At 47.6% G+C, this 20,058-nt stretch overlaps 1 protein-coding gene across 6 annotated transcripts in view; it reads right to left on the minus strand.

Moving 5' to 3' along the window:
- Window positions 1–19,364, minus strand: part of ZHX3 (zinc fingers and homeoboxes 3) — a 47,035-nt gene extending 27,671 nt beyond the window's left edge. For 3 of the 6 annotated variants that reach the window (XM_085558004.1, XM_077787028.2, XM_085557999.1), the window contains exons 1-2: window positions 19,205–19,364; window positions 1,991–2,097 (exon numbers count right to left, since the gene is read on the minus strand). The gene's annotated coding sequence lies outside the window, so the exon portion shown is untranslated. Of the gene's footprint in view, window positions 1–9; window positions 98–1,990; window positions 2,098–18,562; window positions 18,931–19,204 lie in introns of those variants that run through there. The other 3 variants (XM_085557998.1, XM_085557997.1, XM_085558002.1) reach the window with 3 other exon arrangements.
- Between the last annotated feature and the right edge of the window lie 694 nt (window positions 19,365–20,058).

Genomic DNA, 20,058 nt, shown 5'->3' on the forward strand with positions numbered 1-20,058 from the left:
TGCTCTTACCTTCAGCTGCAAGGTCTGGGTCAGCCGCTGCCTTGGAGGAGCCTGTTTGAAGGTAACAGACAGCCCAGGGAACAGCCTAGCCTAGAAACTGGGATTTGCAAGAGAAGATAAATAATTAAAGGGACAACTGAGTACAGCTCACTAGACTTTGCTTCACAATGCAAGCACTCAACGTGGAAAACTCAAAACATTTCCTTCCCAAAAGCATTAAATGCCCATTTTGGTATTTCAAAGTTTTCTACTTTCTCCAGCATCCAGATATTCACTTCCCAGATGCGCTGCCAGGAATAGGGTCTTGTAAATAAAGTTTTACAAAAAAAGGAAGGTTAACACACAACATATTTTTCCCATTACTTCAATACATCCTGCAAGCTCTGCAAGCTTGGTAAAGAAAGAGTCTATTTAAAAATCTAGGGTGGGGAAGAATTAGCTCACCAAAACCATAAACAGATTTGCTTTGGACTTTCAGGCCAAGAGAAAAACAAGACAGGCCATGCACGTATTGATGCACACAATGGCACAATCATTTTAAAAACAAATGAATTGGGAGGGAGAGGACACCACAGGAGGGTGGGGGAAAAAGAGGAGCAGAGAGAAAGGGGCCAACTTCAGCAGCAAAGATCCTCAGTTTGGTTCTTAAAGCTCCCCCAGAAGACACTGAAAAGCCTTTGTGGGCCAAGACAGGACCGTGAGCTTGCAGGGAGGATGGCACACTACACAAGCCATCTCTGGGTGCTAGCCCTTCAGTAATGAACAATGTCTTTTTCTGCAATTGGAACATAAAGGGATCCTTCTTATTTACCCAGACACCTTTCACATGAACCTTCCACATCCATTATTGGTGTCTTTCCATGGCAGATACCAAGGGATATAAAATTTAATGCCCTTCTCCCTGCTTTCCCTCCTAAGAGACTGACTCTGTTTACAAAGGCAGAGTGAAGCTACCAAAGCTTCACCCTCTTCCTCCTGGAAAACAGACAACCAGAGAGCCACAATGTTCACTGCATTTGCACAATTACTGCCATAAGGTTTTGAGGACCCATCTAGATGAAATTAATGGAGGGAATTTCAAGGAGGACAGCTCTCAGGAGGCTGAGGGTGCACGTGGATCCCAGCACATCACATGCTTCAGCAGGGTACCTTAGTTTATTCCTACCAGTTTAACAGGCTACAGAACTGGAAGTGTGTCAGGAAAGCTGCAGCAAACAGCATTAGTCCAGTTCCTGCACTCCCAATGCTGATTATTTAATAAATTCTAGAAACAAGCAGTCTCCAGATGCAGCACAAGCTGGGTAAAAACCACTCCAGAGTTTGAATATCCCCATTTCCACAGGGACACTGTCATTTATCACACAGCCATGAATTGGGTGAACAAATTCCCTGCTAGTCTGCTCACTAATGTCCAACCATGGAGCTTACTTTTTGTACAAATAAAATGGCTTGGCTCTGCTATGAGACCCAATTTCTTCTTCAAAAGCCTGGAACGTGTAATGGAAAACTGGAATGTTATTTCCAAGCACACTTCTTCCATCCACAGAAGCCAAAGGGAAAAAGCATCTCTCCTGACCCCTCATCCACACCATGGGACAGATGGATATTTATTAAGTGATATGGAAATAAAGTAAATCAGCAACTAGCACACAAAAAGAGGAGCCAGCCAGGAGAAAAGTACAAACACACAAGCTGTCTTAACTCTGCTTTGTTCAAGGAGTGATATCCAAAAGCAAAGAAAATAAAAAATTCCCCCTTCTCAGGGACACCTGGAAGCATAAGCCAAGCTTGATTTGACCACAGAGTAACCCCTGCTCTCAAGGCAGCAGAGCCAATCACTGCAGCATCACCTCCTTCAGCCATCAGGCTCCAGCAGCCTGCACAGAGATCTCTGTGACACACTGGAATACACCACATTTCCCTATCCAGGCTGCACAGGACAGAAAGTTCCACATCACACACAGTGCCCGAGGTGACAGCAGTGTCCTACCTGCTCGAGGGAACACGTCCTGAGCCTGTCGTTCTCCTGCCCCTCCTCTGTGCTCACCCACATCTTTAAAGTGCCTGCAGTTGCCTCAGCAGCACCAGGATTCAGGGCTGGAAGAGAAGACATTACACCAAAAATTACTGCTGCACCCCTAAAGGAGAAGGCAGCCCTTGGTTAGCAAAGGCTAAAAGCAAAAACAAAACACTGATCAGTTGGAGGTGTCCACCCTGCCATGCTCCCACAGGATATCCCCACTGAAGCACCCTAAACACCCATATTTGGGGGTTTATTCTCCCTCTCAATTAGTAAAGACATTATTTTTCAGAAGTTAACCAAGTCTGCTGAATTATCACCAAGCCCTGAACCCCATGAAAGCAATCTCCCAGCTGCAGTGAGCTGGAAACCAGTGACACTGCTGCCCAGCTCCCTGGGGACTTGGTCCATTACAGGGCTGGAAACCTCAACTGGCCAGAACATATTTGGAGCAGCAACCACAGCACCCTGACTGCCACAGCAGCAGCTAAATATAACGTGCAGCTCTGCTCGTAGCTGTGGCCTTCTTTTCTCCCCTTCATTTCCCCCACTGCCATCCAATCCCTGTTCCCTCACTACTGGAGAAGCAGCAGAGCCAGCTCCATGTATTTCCTAAATTCTAAACTTTACTGTCTAAAGAGATAAGCAGCCAAGTGGATTTCTGGGATTAAGTTCAGATCAGGGGAGAAAACAGCATATTGAAAAACAAAGCGTCACCCTAGAAAAAGGTGAGCTAGAGCTTGGAACAAGGATGAAAACCAGGAAAATTAGATTGTGATTGTCCAAGTAAAGGAAAATTTAAACTTTTGTTGCTCCTGCCTGAGCAGTGACAGGTCCTCCTCTCCCAGCAGCATGTCCCAAGTGTCCCATGCCCAATGGCAGGAGGGCTGGAACTATGTGATCTTTAAGGTCCCTCCCAACCCAAACCATTCTGTGATTCTAAGATTCTGTGAAGTGTCCTGTGCTTCAGCCAGCTCCAGCCCCTAAAGTTCCCTGCCAGAGCCCCACTGATCTGCTTCTCAGGTTGGATCCTGATGACCACATGCTTTGCACACAAATGTTGCATTTCTTGGATTAAATAAGTAAGTGGCACAGAGAGATTTCACCTAATAACTGGCACAGATGCATTACAACTCAGAAAGGGCTCCCCAAACCCATCCAAAACCCTGCAGACAAGAAATTCCCACTTTGGCTGTAATTTTACAGACCAAACTCAACAGGATTAAAAAAAAAAAAAAAAGCAATTGGACAAGGGTAGAAGGACACAAAGTTTTTTTCCCTCACTAAGCACTCAGGTATCTCGACGTTCCCTGCTGCAGAGTCATGCTTGGAAAAAGCTTTCCCCAGACCTGCAGTGCTGGCTGCTCAATGTTATTTGTTACACATTATTTGCTATATGTTATTCTCCCAATTTAATTCACAGGAAAAGCAAAGCAAGCCCAGAACCAGGCGGGAGAAAATCAGGAGGCCTAAGTCTGGCAAATCACAAGACTTGACAGAACAAGAAAAAATGCTTTCAATGCCTGCTAGATGCCACAGTTTTTTCTTTTCTTTCTCCCTTTTCTTTTTTTTTCCTCCCCTAAAATGTAGGGAAGGCTTGCCCCTAACCAATTAGGTTTCAGCACATATTGGAAAGATCCCAGCGTTGAATGCCGAGACCTTGACATAACAGGTGACAAACTTTGCTGTGCCAGAAAAAATTTAACATATAATAAGAAACAAATACTAGACTGCTGATGGAGTGGGTTTTTATTCCAGCAATTTGTGTAAATGTCCTATATCGACTTGCACAACCCCAGCACCTCCCAACAGAGCGATAACAGCATGGCCCCACTGCTTATCTGCCATTCCTCCTCCTGTAACAGTGCTGCTCCTCTCCATGGTACATTTAATATCCTTCACACACTGCTTCAGGGATTCAGCATATGCCTAAGATTTTAACAAACAAGATTTGGCATTCCTTGGAGTACCTAAATTAAAGAGTGACCTCGATCACAGCAGTCAGAACAGCTTTGCGCTTCTAGAAATTAAAGGTGGCTGAAATAGAAACTTAAGCTGGAGGCTGAGATAAATCTGAGTCTTCCAAAACCCTGTTCTGAAATATGGAGTAAAGCCCCTGCAAATTTGGCACCATGAGCTATGATTACCCTGGCAGCTCCTCCTTGAATTCCCTGGAATTGCTGCTTCAAGAAGAATAACATAGAAGGGGCTGGGGCGAGAGGGCAGGGACTGGGGTTTCCTCGGAGCAGAACATGCAAACAGCTCAGCTGCTTATCACTGAAACTGGAACAGCAACAAGGACAACCAAGGCATGCTTTTCCCCTAACTTCTTTCAGATATTAAAATCCCAGCATCCAACAGCCAAGATACACTGAGGTCCTTCTGTCTCAGTTATTTGCACTGTCTGCCAGAACCACAGCCATCATTACCATCCCACTGCTGTCCTCACGGCTTCCCAAGGCTTGACTGAGCAGCTCAAAACCTGCTAACAGCTCCAGAATGGAGAACTCTCCCAAACAGCAAATTCAACACACACAGTGAGCCATCTTACTGTACCTGGAGGTTTGGCACTGCAGTGTCTGAACCAGCTGGACCAATGGGCTCAAGAAGGGGGAGATAAAAATTCCAGCCCCCGGCAGCACCCCTGTGTGAGATCCACTGAGGGATTGAACATTTCAAAACCAAATCCACTGCAAAGGCTCAAAACTAGAGATTATTCTGTTTTCTTTTACCTGACAACCCCACCTCAGATTTATTTTTTTTTTTTTAAACAGCCGTTGAGTCCCTTTTGGGATCTTAACAGATCTTCTTGCTCTCTTTTGGGATTTTTTTTAATGTGGCTGAAAAGGGAACTAGGCTGTCCCAGAATAAAGCCTCCTTGCAGAGCAAAGGCTGGTTTAACCTGAGACTCACACAAGCACACGCAGCAGCCCCAAGCCCACCTCTCTGTCCACACAGAGGTTGGGCTGAGGAAGAACAAAATTATACAGAAAAAGACATAAACAATTCCCCTGCCCACCAGTCTCCAAAGGAGAGACATTGAGGGATCCTTCATCTTTTCTTGCAGTTCTCAGAACTAGGAAATCGCTGAGCTCTGAAGACACTTTGCAAAATTCCAGCTTTGGCAGAGATGGGCACCTTCCTGAAGTGTCCACATGGACCTGAAGAAAACTTCTCAGACATGTGAGACCTTCTGACACTGCCCAGCAGAGACTGTCTGGTCCTGCAGCCCCTGCTGTTTGTGGAACACTAATTTTAAAAAGTTACCATTCCCAAGGTACAATTAATGGACTGACAAGTCACCATTCAGGATCTCTGAAGTGGCTGTTTCTATTTCTCCAGTATTTACGGGGCTGGGAACTCAACTTCACAGATATTTCTTTAAAGAAAAATAGCTGTACTAAAGGCAACATCATTCACTTCCCTCTCTGTCTCTCAACTCAAGTGAACCAGTGTCCTGGAAAAGCTTCACCACTGAGAGGGGCAAGTTGTACAATTTAATGTTCATAACATTCAATTTCAGAACCAAAGAGCATAAAAAATTTCTAGGCAACATCTGCTTTTGTAGGGAAGTGTGCAAATTTACATTATGTTTAGTCGCTTCAATCTTTTTAAGTGCCTGAAAATTTAAGCCACAGAACGTAATTTCTCATCTCTTGCTTATTTTAGACCAAAAACAACCTTCTCCAGCCTCACCACTCCAGGCCAGGAGGGAAGGGAGCACAGGACAGCAGTGAGACAACTCCCACTTCAGGGGAATAAACTGCATCTTCCTCATGCATCAATGCCCATCAAGAAATATCAGAAAGATATTTCCAAGTTGATTTAATTTCAAACAAATGGTGCTTCACAAACTCTTCAGACCATCAAATCCTGTTGTCACTTTCAGGCAAAGTACTGCCTTAATTTTGCCCATTATTTAATCTGAACTTTTTTCTCTGCAATTTTAGGAGTGTGACCTCTTGCTCTTCCCACTGTGTATGCAGAAAACAACCACCCCCTTCCCTTTCAGGCAGCTGAAGATATATATCCTGCCTTGCTCTTCTACCATCTCGACCAAACAGGTTTGTTCAGAGGAGGGATTTCTAGACCTCCAATCTCCTTACAACTCTCTGGGTCTCCTCCAGCCAAACTCCTCTTCTCTCTCCTGCCAGGACCAGATGAGGACACTTTCCCCCATCCTTCTGCACTATACTACTCCTGATGCTGATGTTTATTTTCAGTTGAGTTCTATGCCCAACCCCCAAGAATTTACAAGCAGGTCATGGTCCAATCCATGTCTATGAGAATAATTTTTTCCATTGCAAAGAGAAGGAATGATGGAATATTCCCATGACGCTAAAAGTTCCTACTGCAGAGCATTAAAAATTTCAAAGACTATTCAGGTTGGGTTTAAAAACAACCAAACAGGTGTATACAACACAGAGCATTAAAAGTCATCAAATGATAGTCAGCTTGTCATCCAAGAAAAGGAAACAACAGACTCCCACTCCTCTCATTTTCATCTCACTACCCAAAAGATGCTCTGAGAACCACAGGGGACACAAAGAGAAATTTAACTATCTATTACTTGAGAGCAGTAATCATCACTTTGTTCCATGTTTTATTCAAAGCCTGATGGGGCTCTGATCATCTGTATGATTTTCCAGTTGAGGAAACAGCAGAGCACCTTTCATCCAAAAATCCCAGGCCTACAGCAGGATGTGGGAAGCTGTGGCTCCATTCCTGCACTGCCTGGAGGTTTTGGCATCTTTAACTTCAGCTCCTGCTGTGAGCTGGGATATTCTGGGATGGGGAACTCTGTCAGTCCCCCGGGATCTGCTTCCCATGCTGAACACCACATTTAAACTGTCAATACATTCAATAACATGGCTGAACACTTCTTCTGCCCTTAAGTCCAGCCCCTCCCAGCTGCAGTTACTGGTGCCATTCACACATGATTTTCTGGGAGCAAAGAGACAACAAAAGCAAAAATAATTTTTTTCCAGAAAGAATCCCTTTGACAGGCAGCCCTGCCATTAACTCGGGGATAAAAAAAGCCTGGGAACCAGCAGTGACAATGCTATTATAATACAAATTATTAATACAAGAGACCTCATTGCTCTCAGCTTCCACGTGCAGCTTGCCAAAAACCAAAGGTTCCTATTTTTTGGGGGGTGCATAGACCTTGAAAACTCCATAGTTAACAAAGAAAAAAACACATTGACAATCTTTACACTGTCCATAATATCTTTTTAAGGTGATTTGTCATTTAAACTGTCAGCTTGAAATTTAATAATTTAAAAAAATGAATATAATATTATGTATTACACTCACAGGCTGCAACCACTGCCAAATTCCTCTGACAGTTTTTACAGGATTACAATCACATTCCTTTTCAATGTTTTATTCTGTTGCTCCTGTGCCAGAGTGATGGTAAGGAGAGTAAATGGCTACTTAAGAACAATGTATGATGGTCCAAACCAAAACTGGAAATGGAGCACAGCACCGTGTCCCCCTCCTTGGAGATGGGATGCTCAGCAGCCAGAACACTTTTGGACTCTAGAGTGATTTGAAGGCAAGTTTTCCCACGAAAAATCCTTTTATTAAAGGAAAAGCACTGATAATTGTGAGGCAGAGGTGGGAGGACAAGCTTCATGTTTCTGCCATTGAGGAACACCAGGCTCTGCAGAGACAGCGGCCACAAAGGGCCAAGTGGGACCCCGAGCAGGGACAAGAGCTGAGCCCTGTCCCAGAGGCTGCACCTCCTCACTGCCACTCCATCTGCTGCTCAGAAACCCTCCTGCCTCTTCTTCTCCTTAAATTCTCCTATTGAGATGGACCAGATGAACAGATCCCTCTTCCTCCACACCACGAACCAGGCCAGCCTGAGCAAAGTGCCAGCTGGGTCCCAATCCCAGTTCCTGCAGGGACCTGGCTGGGGCTCAGCCTGGGGACAGTTACACAAAACAAGGATTCTGGCATTTCTTAACTGAATCTACATGTCTTTTTTTTTTTTTTTTCCCAAAAAAATGCCTGGAGAATAACAGTGGTTGCTTGTACAAAGAGGACAGACAAAACTGTCTAGAAATGGAAGCAAAACCTGATTCACCCAAATTAATGGGCAAATTTTACAACATGAAAAATGTTGGGGTTTTTTTCTTTTGTCCTTTTTTCCTTTTTTTTTTTTTTTTTCCAGGAGAGTGTTCTCTTACAAAAGCATTCTTCTGAAAGCACTTCTCCCGTGAAGCTCCCCTCCAACAGCTACTGTTACAAATCTGTGATAAAAGATGTATTCAGCAGGCTTTGGCACGCAAATAGCACCCAAACGGGCACTGCCAAAGCCTTGCAATTTTATCACGAGCTCCAAAATAGTTGGAGAGAGAAAAGATGCCCTTTGCAGGGAGCATCAGCATAAGAGAAGCTCCATCTCCTGGGGTCATGAGGACCTTAAATTGATTAGGATGTGGAAAAAATACACAGTTCTGGAGAAAATCTCTCTAGTAGGAGGGCAAAGTGATCTAGATTTTCAAGGACTGATGGCCAAGCAGAAGAAACTTTTGATGAACTGTCACTTGATTTGATCCATCCTCAGGATTCTGCAGTGTCCCACTGGTGACTACTTTTTGGGGGGAACCTCCCAGGCCTCTCCAAGAGTTTCTGGACCAACAGAAAGCTGTCCAAAGTTATCCCTTAGCATCAGATCAATCATCTCACAAACCTCCAAGGTTTGTAAGAGAAATATAAATGGAAGTAAAACCCCACACTGACTCAGTAAGGTCCATCAAAACCTGGGGGACGGACACACAGAGCTCCTGATGGGGGACAAGCCTCGGTGGCACAGAGCAGTGGCTCTGCTGCTGCTGTGGAAGCGTGGCTGAGCCCAAACTCGAGTGTGCAACACCTTCAGGGCACCTCTGCAGGACATCCAGACACACACACACCCAACACAAGCACAGCTCCTCTGTCTTGCTGCTCCTCCCTTTGTGCCAGAAACAACCCACAGCCAAACTGGACCCAGCGTCCACGAGACAGGGAAAAGAAACATCCCAGCAATTCATAGACTTCAGCTGGAATCTCCCAGGAGACAGTATTAAAATGAAGGAGGGAAGAAACAAATAAACAGAAGAGAAAAGAACCAACCTAGCAGTGTCTGCCATGCCAGCTTCTAAAGCCAAAAGTCAAGCCCAGGACCCCATGGCCCTGTTCCCAGTCTGGAATAGTGGGAAACAACCAGGTTAATGCATCTCCCTACCACTCTCTGCCCAAGAATTCCCATTTCCCAGCTTTTCTCCACAACCACAAAGCTCTGGAGGTTTTGTTTCCCTTTAAGAAGCCGAGATTTTCACTGAGGTCTCTGGTTCTGAGTGCTGGGCTGTAATCCAAGAGCCCCAAGAGCCAGACATCAGGAGGCAGCCATGGGCTGCAGGCACTGGCCACCAGCCCAACCCTTTTCCAACCAGCTCAGCTGGGGTCTGGATTTGGGAATCCACACTGCTGCATTCAGGAAGTAGTTCCCAAAATGCAGAGTTTAACCCCAAAATTGCATCATGAAGCAGCAAGCACAATTCTCTAACACAGCATAAATGCATCACTGTGTACTACACTCACCAGTGTGGTGCTCAGAGTGGACTCAACAAGTCCAGCTCTGAATCTGGTTCACACATAAGACACAGAAAATATAAAAATTCTCCCTGATTTCAGTGCAATATTCCCAAGCTGATCCAGAGAACCTACAAAGTCACTAAGCTATAATTAGAGGTTTATTATAAAAGGTGTTTGGGATGCCTGTCAGCACTGAAGGACACTCTGTATTTAAGGTAACCTTAACATACGCAGTGGCAGTGGGCCATTTTTTGAACTTTCATTAAACAAAAAAAGCCAATTTCTTTACTCACCTCAAATGACTTTTCTCAGTCTCTACTTTGATTTTTTTCAGTCTCTAACTTGATTAATTGCATTTTTAAAAGGCAAAAATCAGAAGCCATCAGTGAGATGGTTTAAAACATATATTTTTATCCATAGCTAATAATATGATTGCCAGCAAAATCTTGCTTTTCACAAAAAAAAAAAAAAAAAAAAAAAAAAAAAATTAACTGGGTGCAAAATGTGCATATTCCCACACTGGTTATTGTAGGGTTGTTGGCATTAGCTTTAAAAAAAAAAAAAATCAAGTGTGGAGGGGAAATGAAGCAATGTGATACATTTTTGAGACAGTCTCTAACATTAGGAAAACATGCAACAAAAATCCCATACTGCTCCACCTGCAGACCTTCCCAAGCTCGAATTGATAAAATAACAAATTCTGTTTCAAAGCACATGGGTTGGCCTGGCTTTTTCAAATTGTTTTTTAAATAATATATGACAATAATATCATACACCAGCACATCCTGAGGCTTTGGGAGGGACAGGACCTGAGTGCCACACACCAGAGATGCTCTGTGGGACCTGCTCTCCCTCCTGGCTGTCAGTGCCCTGGCTCTGGGCAGGTGTCATTCCTCACAATGAAAACAGGGAGCACATGGAATCACCAGCCTCATGCCTGAATGAGCATTTTGCATTAATTAGAAGGTGGCTCCATCACACACTCCAGTATTTCCACCATTGCAGCACATGTGGCCCCACCTCTTGTATACCCAGGGTTTCAGCAGATAATCCCTGCACTTATAAATGAAAAAAATTAAGCCTTCAAGCACCAAGCTCTATCATAACTTCACAAATGTTCCTAAAACTGAGTTTAAACTGGAATGAAAAAGCATCTCTAAAGTGATGCTCTGGTCCAACAGCTGGTAGCAGCATCACCTGTGCTTTGCTGTTGGAAAAACAAGCCCTGAGGGTGAGGTGGCCATGGCCACGAGGGGAAAAACATCATTAGGGAGATAAAATCATCTCTGCTCATCCTGACTTCGAATTCAGGTGCATAATTAGACCAGCTGCCAGGTACAGCTCTGCAGAGGTGACCTTTCCTTGTGCTGTCTGGGTGTGACACCATGGAGGTATCAAGGCTGAGAGAGGATTTCTACCTCCTCCAAACACCACCCACTTTGGGGCAGAACCAGCCCAAAAAAAGCAGGAGTGGAAGGCAGAGCAGAGCAGGGCTGCAGATCCCTGTGCCAAGGGGGTGTGCAGCTCCTGCAAGCTCTGAAATCACCCTTCCCAAACACCAATTTCCAGCTCTCCCTTCAAAGCACAAGAACAAAATATTTGGGAGCTGGATGGATACACACTTAATGTATTTCACTACTAATGACCATATTTCACTACTATTCTAGTGGACTTGTTTTTGCATCTTGCAACAAAGCACGACTGCAAGGGAATGTTTTCTTCTACCAGAAGAAAACACTGTTAAGACGCCTACATAAAATTATGGATATTTGACTTAAAATTCTATTTCTCTTCCCAAAAAAGCAGGTGAAATTGAGCTAATTTACTTGGTTGTAAAATTAGCAATACTTTGTTGCTAATTCAGTTCCAAGAACGTCCCTCAGCTCTTTTTTCTAATCACATGCAGAACAGCAACACTGCACATACCATTTTTCGCTACATTGAGCTTGACGAAAATTTAAGACTTCCTCCCCACCCTGTCTTCTTTTTAATGGGAGATGTGATTATTGAAATTAATTCAGAAAACAGTCAGCATTCACCAATCAGCTCAGCAGTTTGGGTTTTCTTCATCTGCTGGTTACATGCTAATTATTGTACTGGTGAGATTATTTCCCATTCACATTCGGAATTTACAACCCAGTAGGGAATTGATTAAATTAGAAGAAAAATACAAAAAAAACAGAGAAAGAAATCAATGACATTTTACATTCAGCATGGGGGTGTTTTTTCCCATTTTGTTCCCAGCCTTATGCCTACAATGCCCTGACAAACACAGCCCCAGCAGAGCAGATGCACAAGGCATTTCCCAGCATTAAGGATTGGAGCAGAAATGAAATCCACAGAGCAGGTATTTTGGGAAGGCAATGCAATCCTCCCATGTTCATCAACACCTCTGCTGCTCCCCCCATCCTCCACTGCCTCACACCAACCATAGCCTGTTCCACTTGAAACGAGCCCCCATTTCCAAGGCTGAGGCTCCAGCAATGCTGAAATGCCCACAGAGAGGCAGGAATGATGTCCCCTGCCCTTGAGCAGCTCTGGGGGACTGCGGTGGCTTCATCCTCACACCAGAAGAGCACAAGGGGCAGAGCAACCCCAGCCCAACAACACCCAGCAGCAAGGACCACCTTATCCTGCTCTCAGGTTGTCCTTATGGAAACCCTTTTTTTAGAGAGATCCCTAATTTCACTGCTGCATCTCAAATACTGTTTACCATCTCATTTCACCTGGACAAGCACAACAATATTGTCAACAGCAGGGCTTTGAGCACACAAGGGATGCAGTGTTTGCCTTGCAGCACTGTTTATTTGTGGTTACCCCTCAAAGCAAAGGCTGCTTCTCACCCCAATGCTCTCCCTTCCAACCATCCCCTTGAAAACTACAAAAAAAAAAAAAAAAAAAAAAAACCAAACCAAAAAAAAAAACACCCCACAAAAAAAACCCCACCAAAACAAACAATCAAAACCTATCCCGGGTGCCAGAGAAGATCAAAGTAGGACCATGAAGGCTTTTTAAAAATTCCTTTAACACCCCAATCTCCTGCTTGCCACAAATTGCTCAGCACCCACAACCTGCTCGGAGACCTAAATCCTGTTCTACAAGAAAAGCAAAGTCCTGCAACACCAAAGGGAAACACACAGGTGAACCCACAGCAGAAAATAAGATTGAAAAAACACATCTAAAGAACTGACAAAGAAAGAGATGCTAGGAAAATCAGGAGAGCACAGAGTAGCAAAAGGAACTTGGAAAAGGGTTAGGAGCAGGTGGACACACAGTGACTGCTCACTGGACACGAGTTTTGTAAAATTAACCCCCAGTACACCAACTCCACAGAACCTTCATTTCTAGTGCTCTAATAAGCCCTACTGTGTTCCCAGGGCCAAATTTCCAACCTCCAGAAATTATGCTGGCACATGGCACAGTAACCACAGCTCAGCACAGGCTGGGAGAGCAGGACAACACCACACCACGGAGGCAGACAGGACAGAGGAAAAATAACTAAAAAAAAAGGACCTGCAGCAGTTGCTACATCATCCTCAGTCTCCGTCTTTCCTGCCTGCAAAGCAACATGGAGATGCCAGACACTGGAGCAGGGAGTGCTGGCTGCCATTTAAAACATCTGCTGCACTTCCCAGTGCATGCAGGGCTGGGGGAGCAAAGCCCAACAGGTGGATTATGATCTAAATGAAATATTCACATCATTTGCTTGCTCACAGCCCAGACCACAGCCTGCCTCCCCTGTGCCAGCACAGCTGAGGGTGTCTGTGCTCAGAGTTTTGGGTTTAAGTCAGCTCTGCCTCTATAAAACAGAGACACTTCCCTTCTCTTAAATGTTTTCTGACGTGGAAATGATTCCTAGCAAAGAAAGAAAGAGTAGGATACATTTCAGATGGGGACCCTGCTTTTACATCCTGTTTAACAAATCAAAGCACAGCACACAGCAGGCTTGCACAACTTCCAGCACAGGTCAGGCTGATCCATCTCCAAGGGCCACCCCACAACCAGGAAACAGTGTAAAAGCCAATTAACCTTTAATGCAAAGTGTAAACACCTGTCTTAGCAGGGCTAAGAAAAATGGCATCACATTCACCCCTTCAAGGGGTCCAAAGCCACCTGCTCAAGGTGCTGCTTGAGAGGTGACCACCTCTGCAAGGCTGACCAGAGCCTGAAGGCTGCAGGCTGTAAGAGCAAGGCCAGTGCTTTCCATCATTGGAAGCTGGAATGATTCTTGTGCTTCCCATGCCCCAAGGCAGGACCTGGAGCCACCAGGATGGTCTCCAGCCACTGCAGCCTACCCTGTGTACAAGCACAAGGAGCCAGGAATCCACTTGGATCCTTCACACACAGACCCAAGACTTCAGTTCATTAAATATGCTACACATCAAAAAGCATCCAAGACAACCTCATCTCAAACATCCTCCTACACAAAGTATACTCCAAGTACTCCAGTGCACTCCAGCTCAGACCCTTGCTACTCCTACACTGAGGACATCTGGAGCTGAAGAGCTCTAAGATCAAGTATCCAAGACTTCAAGCCTAATTTTGGTCCTCCTAACTAAACTTTACTTTTACCATTTTAAGAGCAGGCAAGAAGTTTCAATGCCTCTTTAAAGACAGATACCAAATGATCCCTGATTATTTGGGGGAAGACAGAAGCTCCACCAGACAGCAGAGCACAAGCTTTTGGCAGTAACTGCAATCTCCATTTGTGGGTTAACCCAAGCATTGGACTTCCTTTCCAAAAGGACACCAGCAATACCACAGCTGAGGCTTTAGGACAGGAAAGCAAGACACCAGAATGGCCATTTTGTTGAGCTTTGCTGTATTCTGGGAGTTTTGTTTTTAAATTCATTGCAGCAGCTGGACCACCGCTGACCTGAAACTCTTTTGGAAAACAAAAAATATTCTCACAGCTGAGAAGCATCTGGATGTAAAGAAAAAAGTGTCACAGCTTCCAATTTACAGCACTGCAATGGTAGGGCACAAGCCCACAGAAGATGCGCAGACTTCCAGATGGAGAGAGGGACAGGAGTGATTACATACAATTATTAATATGTGTCCTTAAACCACTGGAAAAAAAGAACTGAATGTGCTTAGGAAGAAACAAAGCAGGGAAAAATAAAATGACTACCCAATCAAGTATTTGTGCAACACTGGCATGACACCTTAGGGAAATAAATATTTGCTTGACCTATTTCCAAAAGAGAAGTTTTTTATAAGTCCCATGAAAACCTTTTTATTTACTGAGGCATGAGAGCAGAGCATTTGGAAGCATCCTGCACACCAAGCCATGTTCCAGGAGCAACTAACTCCCTTCTCATCCTTCCCAGAGGAGCAAACTGATGCCTTCACACCAGTGGGACAAAATCAGCCTGAAAACAACATCAAGGCACTTCTTCAGGAGAAGAAGAGTTAAACAACACTGACACAAAGAGCAAAGAACCACCTTGCCCCCATGAAAGTCCCTTTCCACTGATTTATCTGCCTGTTCCTCAGTGAATTTTTGAGTGCTCTCACATTAAACCTGCACCACCCAGGCTCTTCATTGAGGAGCCAGGCGCCAGAGCTCATTCCTCACCCTATTCCTGACATGGCTCTCAAGCATCTCTGTATTAAAATTTAAAAAAAAAAAAAAAAAAAAAAAAAAAAAAAAAAAGCCATTCCCCTTCCCCCCAAGAGCCCAGCAGCAAAGCAGGCAGGGAAGCCCCATCACCCAGACTGAATTTTCTGAGCATTACTGGGTAGGAGTGTGGGTGGAGCTATAATGGAAACTTTTGCAACCTCAACACCATGTTATTTTATTTCATTTTTTTTTCCCCAAGCAAGTGCTAAAACACATGAGGGACCTGGCTGGAACAGCAAGGGCAAAGCTGGCCTGCAGTAGGAGGAACCTTACAGATGCCATGACTGCAACTGGACATGCAGTTTAGAAGGCTCATTGTCCAATTTTTCTATTTCTAATTAAAAAAAAAAATATAGTAATAAGAGGTGAAGAACACACAGATAAAAGGGAGTCCAGTTAAATGTTCCCTTCTTGTGCCTGTAGAACAAGGAGAGGGCACTCTCAGAGTCCCTCTGAATGGGGAGAGGAAAGAGAAACCACAAAGCCTTTGAAGGACATGAGAGTGTCCCCCATGTGGAGATGAGCCACGGCTGCCATGGCTGTGACTGCTCTGGTGACAAGCCAGCTCTGGGCTCTGCTCTTGTGCCATGTGTCATCACCAGCTCCTGAGCTCCACCACAACCAGGCCTTCCCAACCACTTCGGCGAGCTCACTACATTTGCATTTTAAGCATTGTTATTCAGAACATTTGTCAAGAGAAAAAAAGAAAAAAAAGAAAGAGAAAAAGCAAACAAACAAAGGAGGGGAGAAGCACAAGACTTTTTCCTTTATAATTAGAAGCATCATCCCGCTCTATGAAGCAGAAGAGTCATCACAGCTGCCAGAGGGAGAGAGGCTGCTGACCTGCACCACAAAGACCATCAGGCACCAGCAAGCAGGATCTCCAAAATAGTGTCCATAGCAGGACTAGACTCATTCCACCTGGAGCAGGTGTTTCAGTTATTAACATAATCCTCCTGATCTCTTATGTAGTTAATGCAAAGACATAAACAACTCAGCATGGTTGTGTGTCTGCATGGGGCAAATCACCCTTAGGATGAGCAGGGCGGGGGGAACCTGGACCTGGCTCTGGGCTCCTGCTCTCCCAACAAAATCCTTCTATTGCAGGGTGATTCCAGCCCCCTGCAAGAATGACAGAGACAATAATTTACATTAGCTGTGAGCAAACCAAGGACCTCTCCACGGGGTGAACCTCCCTCATGCTTTTTTACATGCAAATCAGGTGGAAACACAGGAAGGAATAACAATAGCAGGCGATTGGAAGCAAAAGACCCATTGCCTCAAAGTGTGCAGCAACAAGCCAGCCCATGGGGGTTAACTTGCACAAGCTGGGGGGGGCTGAGCAGGATGGGAGGAGATGTCTGCTCCCCGCTTCTGCCTTTTGTTTGCACAGGTTTCTACAGACTCTCAGTTGTTTGTCTCCATTCCCAACAGTTTTCACGGAGAGCTGATGCCCTCTCTGCCATCAGCCCAGTCCCTGGAGGGGATGAATGTGAGCGGGTCTTGCAGGGCTCATCACAGCCCAGGTACTGTCCCACATTGAGGAATAGCAAGAGATGCACGTGTGTGACAGCCTGGCACAAAGCAGAGGGGTCCTGGTGCCCAGAAACCTGGAGAAGGTCCCATGGGACCAAGGCACAGCCGTGCCCTGCAGACAACACTGCCTCCAGACCTGTCCCATCACACAGACAGGGAAAGGCTGGACAAGGGATGGACACAGGCCCGTGTCCCAGGGCTGGAATGCAAACCCAAGGTGCAGATAATTCCAGGAGCTACGAGATGAGCTGTTTTTACATAGTAACACCATAGTAACCAAAGCAGAGGGAGAAGCTCGCATACACCAGGGGACAGCGCTTTTGGAGAGGAGGAGCAGGAGGGAGGTCTAAATAGAATGAAAACCCTGCAGAGCAAGGAGACACACTTGTATAAAGGAGAACTGGAGCCACACTGCTGTTTAAATCTCCCCACACTGACAACCCAGATGGCTCTCGGTACCAGCCTGGCTCACCTGCTGCAGGCTACCCTGCTCCAGGCTGCAGCACCAACTGCATCCACCCCTGTGCCTCCCCGATGAAAGCCAGCAGTCCCCATGGGGCTGGTTTCACTTGGCTTTACAACAAGGAATTTATTGATAGGGGTGTGCTCCCACGAGTGACTTCAGGGCTTCAAGTTACTACAGCTTTTCTACAGTAGCAAGAATTGTGGAGGCTGAGCCCTGTCACAAAAACCTATGCTAAATCCCAACTCATCTATAATATAATTAACACCAGCTACAGATTAGGTTGTATCTGAAACAAATCAGATCCAACAGCCTCCTCTTTCCCACCCCCAAAGGTGGGTCAGGACTCCAGAACTGTGTGGGCATCCATGTGTTGCGAGTTACTGGGATGCACTAAGAGGAAACAATAAACAGACTGGAACAGTCTGCTCCCTCTTCTCAGCTACGCTGTAAAATACATCAAGGTCACAGACCCAACCTAGTTAATAGAAGTTATCATTAAATTGCTGTTTTCTTTTATGGTAAATAAAATGCATCTGAGCATCTGGGTGTTTTTCCCTTCATCTCCTAAAGAGAGATTAGTTTAGAATAAACTGTTCCAGATAATGAAGTAAACTTCTGGCTTCCTATCCATGGAGAAGTGTTCCTCAGGACACCATGATCCTTGTTCAGGGACTGCAGCCAGAGTAGGTGGTCAGGGAGAAGAGCAGGGAAACCCTCCCTGTTCAACTGGAGCCACCCTACAGCACTGTGCAGAGAGAAAGCCCATGGCTGGGCAGAGTTCATGCCTTTAGTCGGCAGAAATGGGAAAAATCAGATCAAGGAAGGCTTGTATATGAGCTTTTCTAGGTACACCACATGGCCTTACAAGACACATCACCTCCCACTCTCCCAAAAGTTTCCCATCAGGTAATCAGAATAGCAGAGAACTCCTTTGAAAAACTGTATTGTCTGAGCAGCAGGATGAGGCCACTTCTCACACCGGCCAGCTTGCCAAGCCAATGTGACACCCGAGCTGCACAAAGTCAGTCTCCACCTTGGACCTGCATCCATCCAAAGGGACATCTCTGCTCTCCAAATCCACCTCTTGCAGCGGAGAGGCGTCGTTGTGCTGGCACCTGGCCACACGCCCGGCTGCCACCGCAGGAGCCCTGGCTAGGAGCTGGCATAGCCCGGGCAGGACTTTACCCCGGCAGCCCGAGAGGGTGAGGTTAAACCACGGTCCCCCGCCAGGCAAGAAAAGCACCGAACGGGAAATGTGGGGTTTAGTCCCGGCTCCGCCAGATTTCCTGCGCGGCCTCGGGCTCGGCACTTAGCGGCCGCTCGGTTCTCCTACCTGTGAGAACACGGAGATGCCGTCTGCTCACATCCCGGTTTGTCCCAAGCACCGGCACTTTAAACCTGGCACTGCTCAACACCAAGAGCTCCAAATCCCCACTGTGACCGGCCCTCCAAGCCCCTAGCTGCGACACGAGTGGGGTCTGCTGCCCACAGAGCGAGCAGCCAGTGACAGCTAGAAAAAAGCACTTCTCTTCCTCTAAAAACCCAGGCTAAAAGAAAAACAACCCAGACCACGCCGGGGGAGGAGGGGTTCCGAGCCGCCCCACGCAGCTGAGTGGGTCCCGGGCCGCCCCACGCAGCCGGGTGCTCACGCAAAGCTCCCAGAGCGGCGGGACCCGATTTTGAAGTGGATTTATTTCAATTTTAATTCTGGCGAGCCCACGGCAGCGCGGCCCCGCCGCTCCGCGGCCAGCGGCAGGGCAGGGCTGGGCGCACCGGGGCGGCGGCGGGGCGGGGGGCTCCACGCGTGTCCCGATCCTCGGGTGGGCGCCCCGCACGGGCACGGGGGCGTGCGAGCGCCTCGGCCCCGCTGCCCCGCACCTGCCGGGGCTGTGCGGTACCGGCGGCAGCGGGTGCGGGCGGGAGAGCAGCGCGGGGCGTGGGACCCTCCCCGGCGCGCCGGGCGCTGGGCACTCACCCGCGGCAGGTCGCGGCGGCTCGGCGGGGCTCGGTGCGGGGCGGTGCGGGGCGGTGCGGTCCGGCGGAGGCCCCGGCCCCGAGCGCGGGGCGGGCGGCGCGGCGGGGCGGGCGGGCGCCGCCGAGCGCGGGCATCGGCGGGGGGAGCGCGGGGCGGGCGGGCGCGACACACACCGGCATCAGCCGCGCTCCGCCGCCGGGCGGGCGGCGTGACGTCACCGCAGCCGGCCGCAGCGCGCGTGCGCGCGGGGACACCCGCCGGGGTCGGGGCAGTCCCGGGAGCGGCACCGGCACCGGGACCGGGGATCGGGGCTGGGACCGGGACGGGGCATCGGGACCGGGACAGGGCACCGGGATCGGGACCGGGATCGGGACTGGGACAGGGCACCGGGACCGGGACAGGGCACCGGGATCGGGACCGGGATCGAGACAGGGCACCGGGACCGGGACCGGGATCGGGATCGGGACTGGGACAGGGCGCCGGGACCGGGACTGGGATCGGGAATGGGACCGGGACAGGGATCGGGACTGGGACCGGGATCGGGACAGGGCACCTGGACTGGGATCGGGATCGGGATCGGGATAAGGACAGGGCACCGGGACTGGGCACTGGGACTGGGATCTGGATCGGGATAGGGACCGGGCACCGAGACTGAGATCTGGACCGGGACCGGGCACTGGGGAGTGCGGCGGGCGGCTGCACCGGGGCTTTGCCCCCGAGTGCTCGCAGCAGCCCCCGAGCCCCCGTGGGGTGCGCGTACCGGGGAGCGGCACCGAACACGGGGAGGGTGGTGGGCGTGCGGCCAGAGCCGGGGCCGAGCACGGAGCGGTGCACACCGGTGCACCCCGCTGTCC

The sequence above is a fragment of the Lonchura striata genome, chromosome 20 (assembly GCF_050655825.1).
Source record: "Lonchura striata isolate lonStrDom1 chromosome 20, ASM5065582v1, whole genome shotgun sequence".
NCBI classification, from domain to species: Eukaryota; Metazoa; Chordata; class Aves; order Passeriformes; family Estrildidae; genus Lonchura; species Lonchura striata.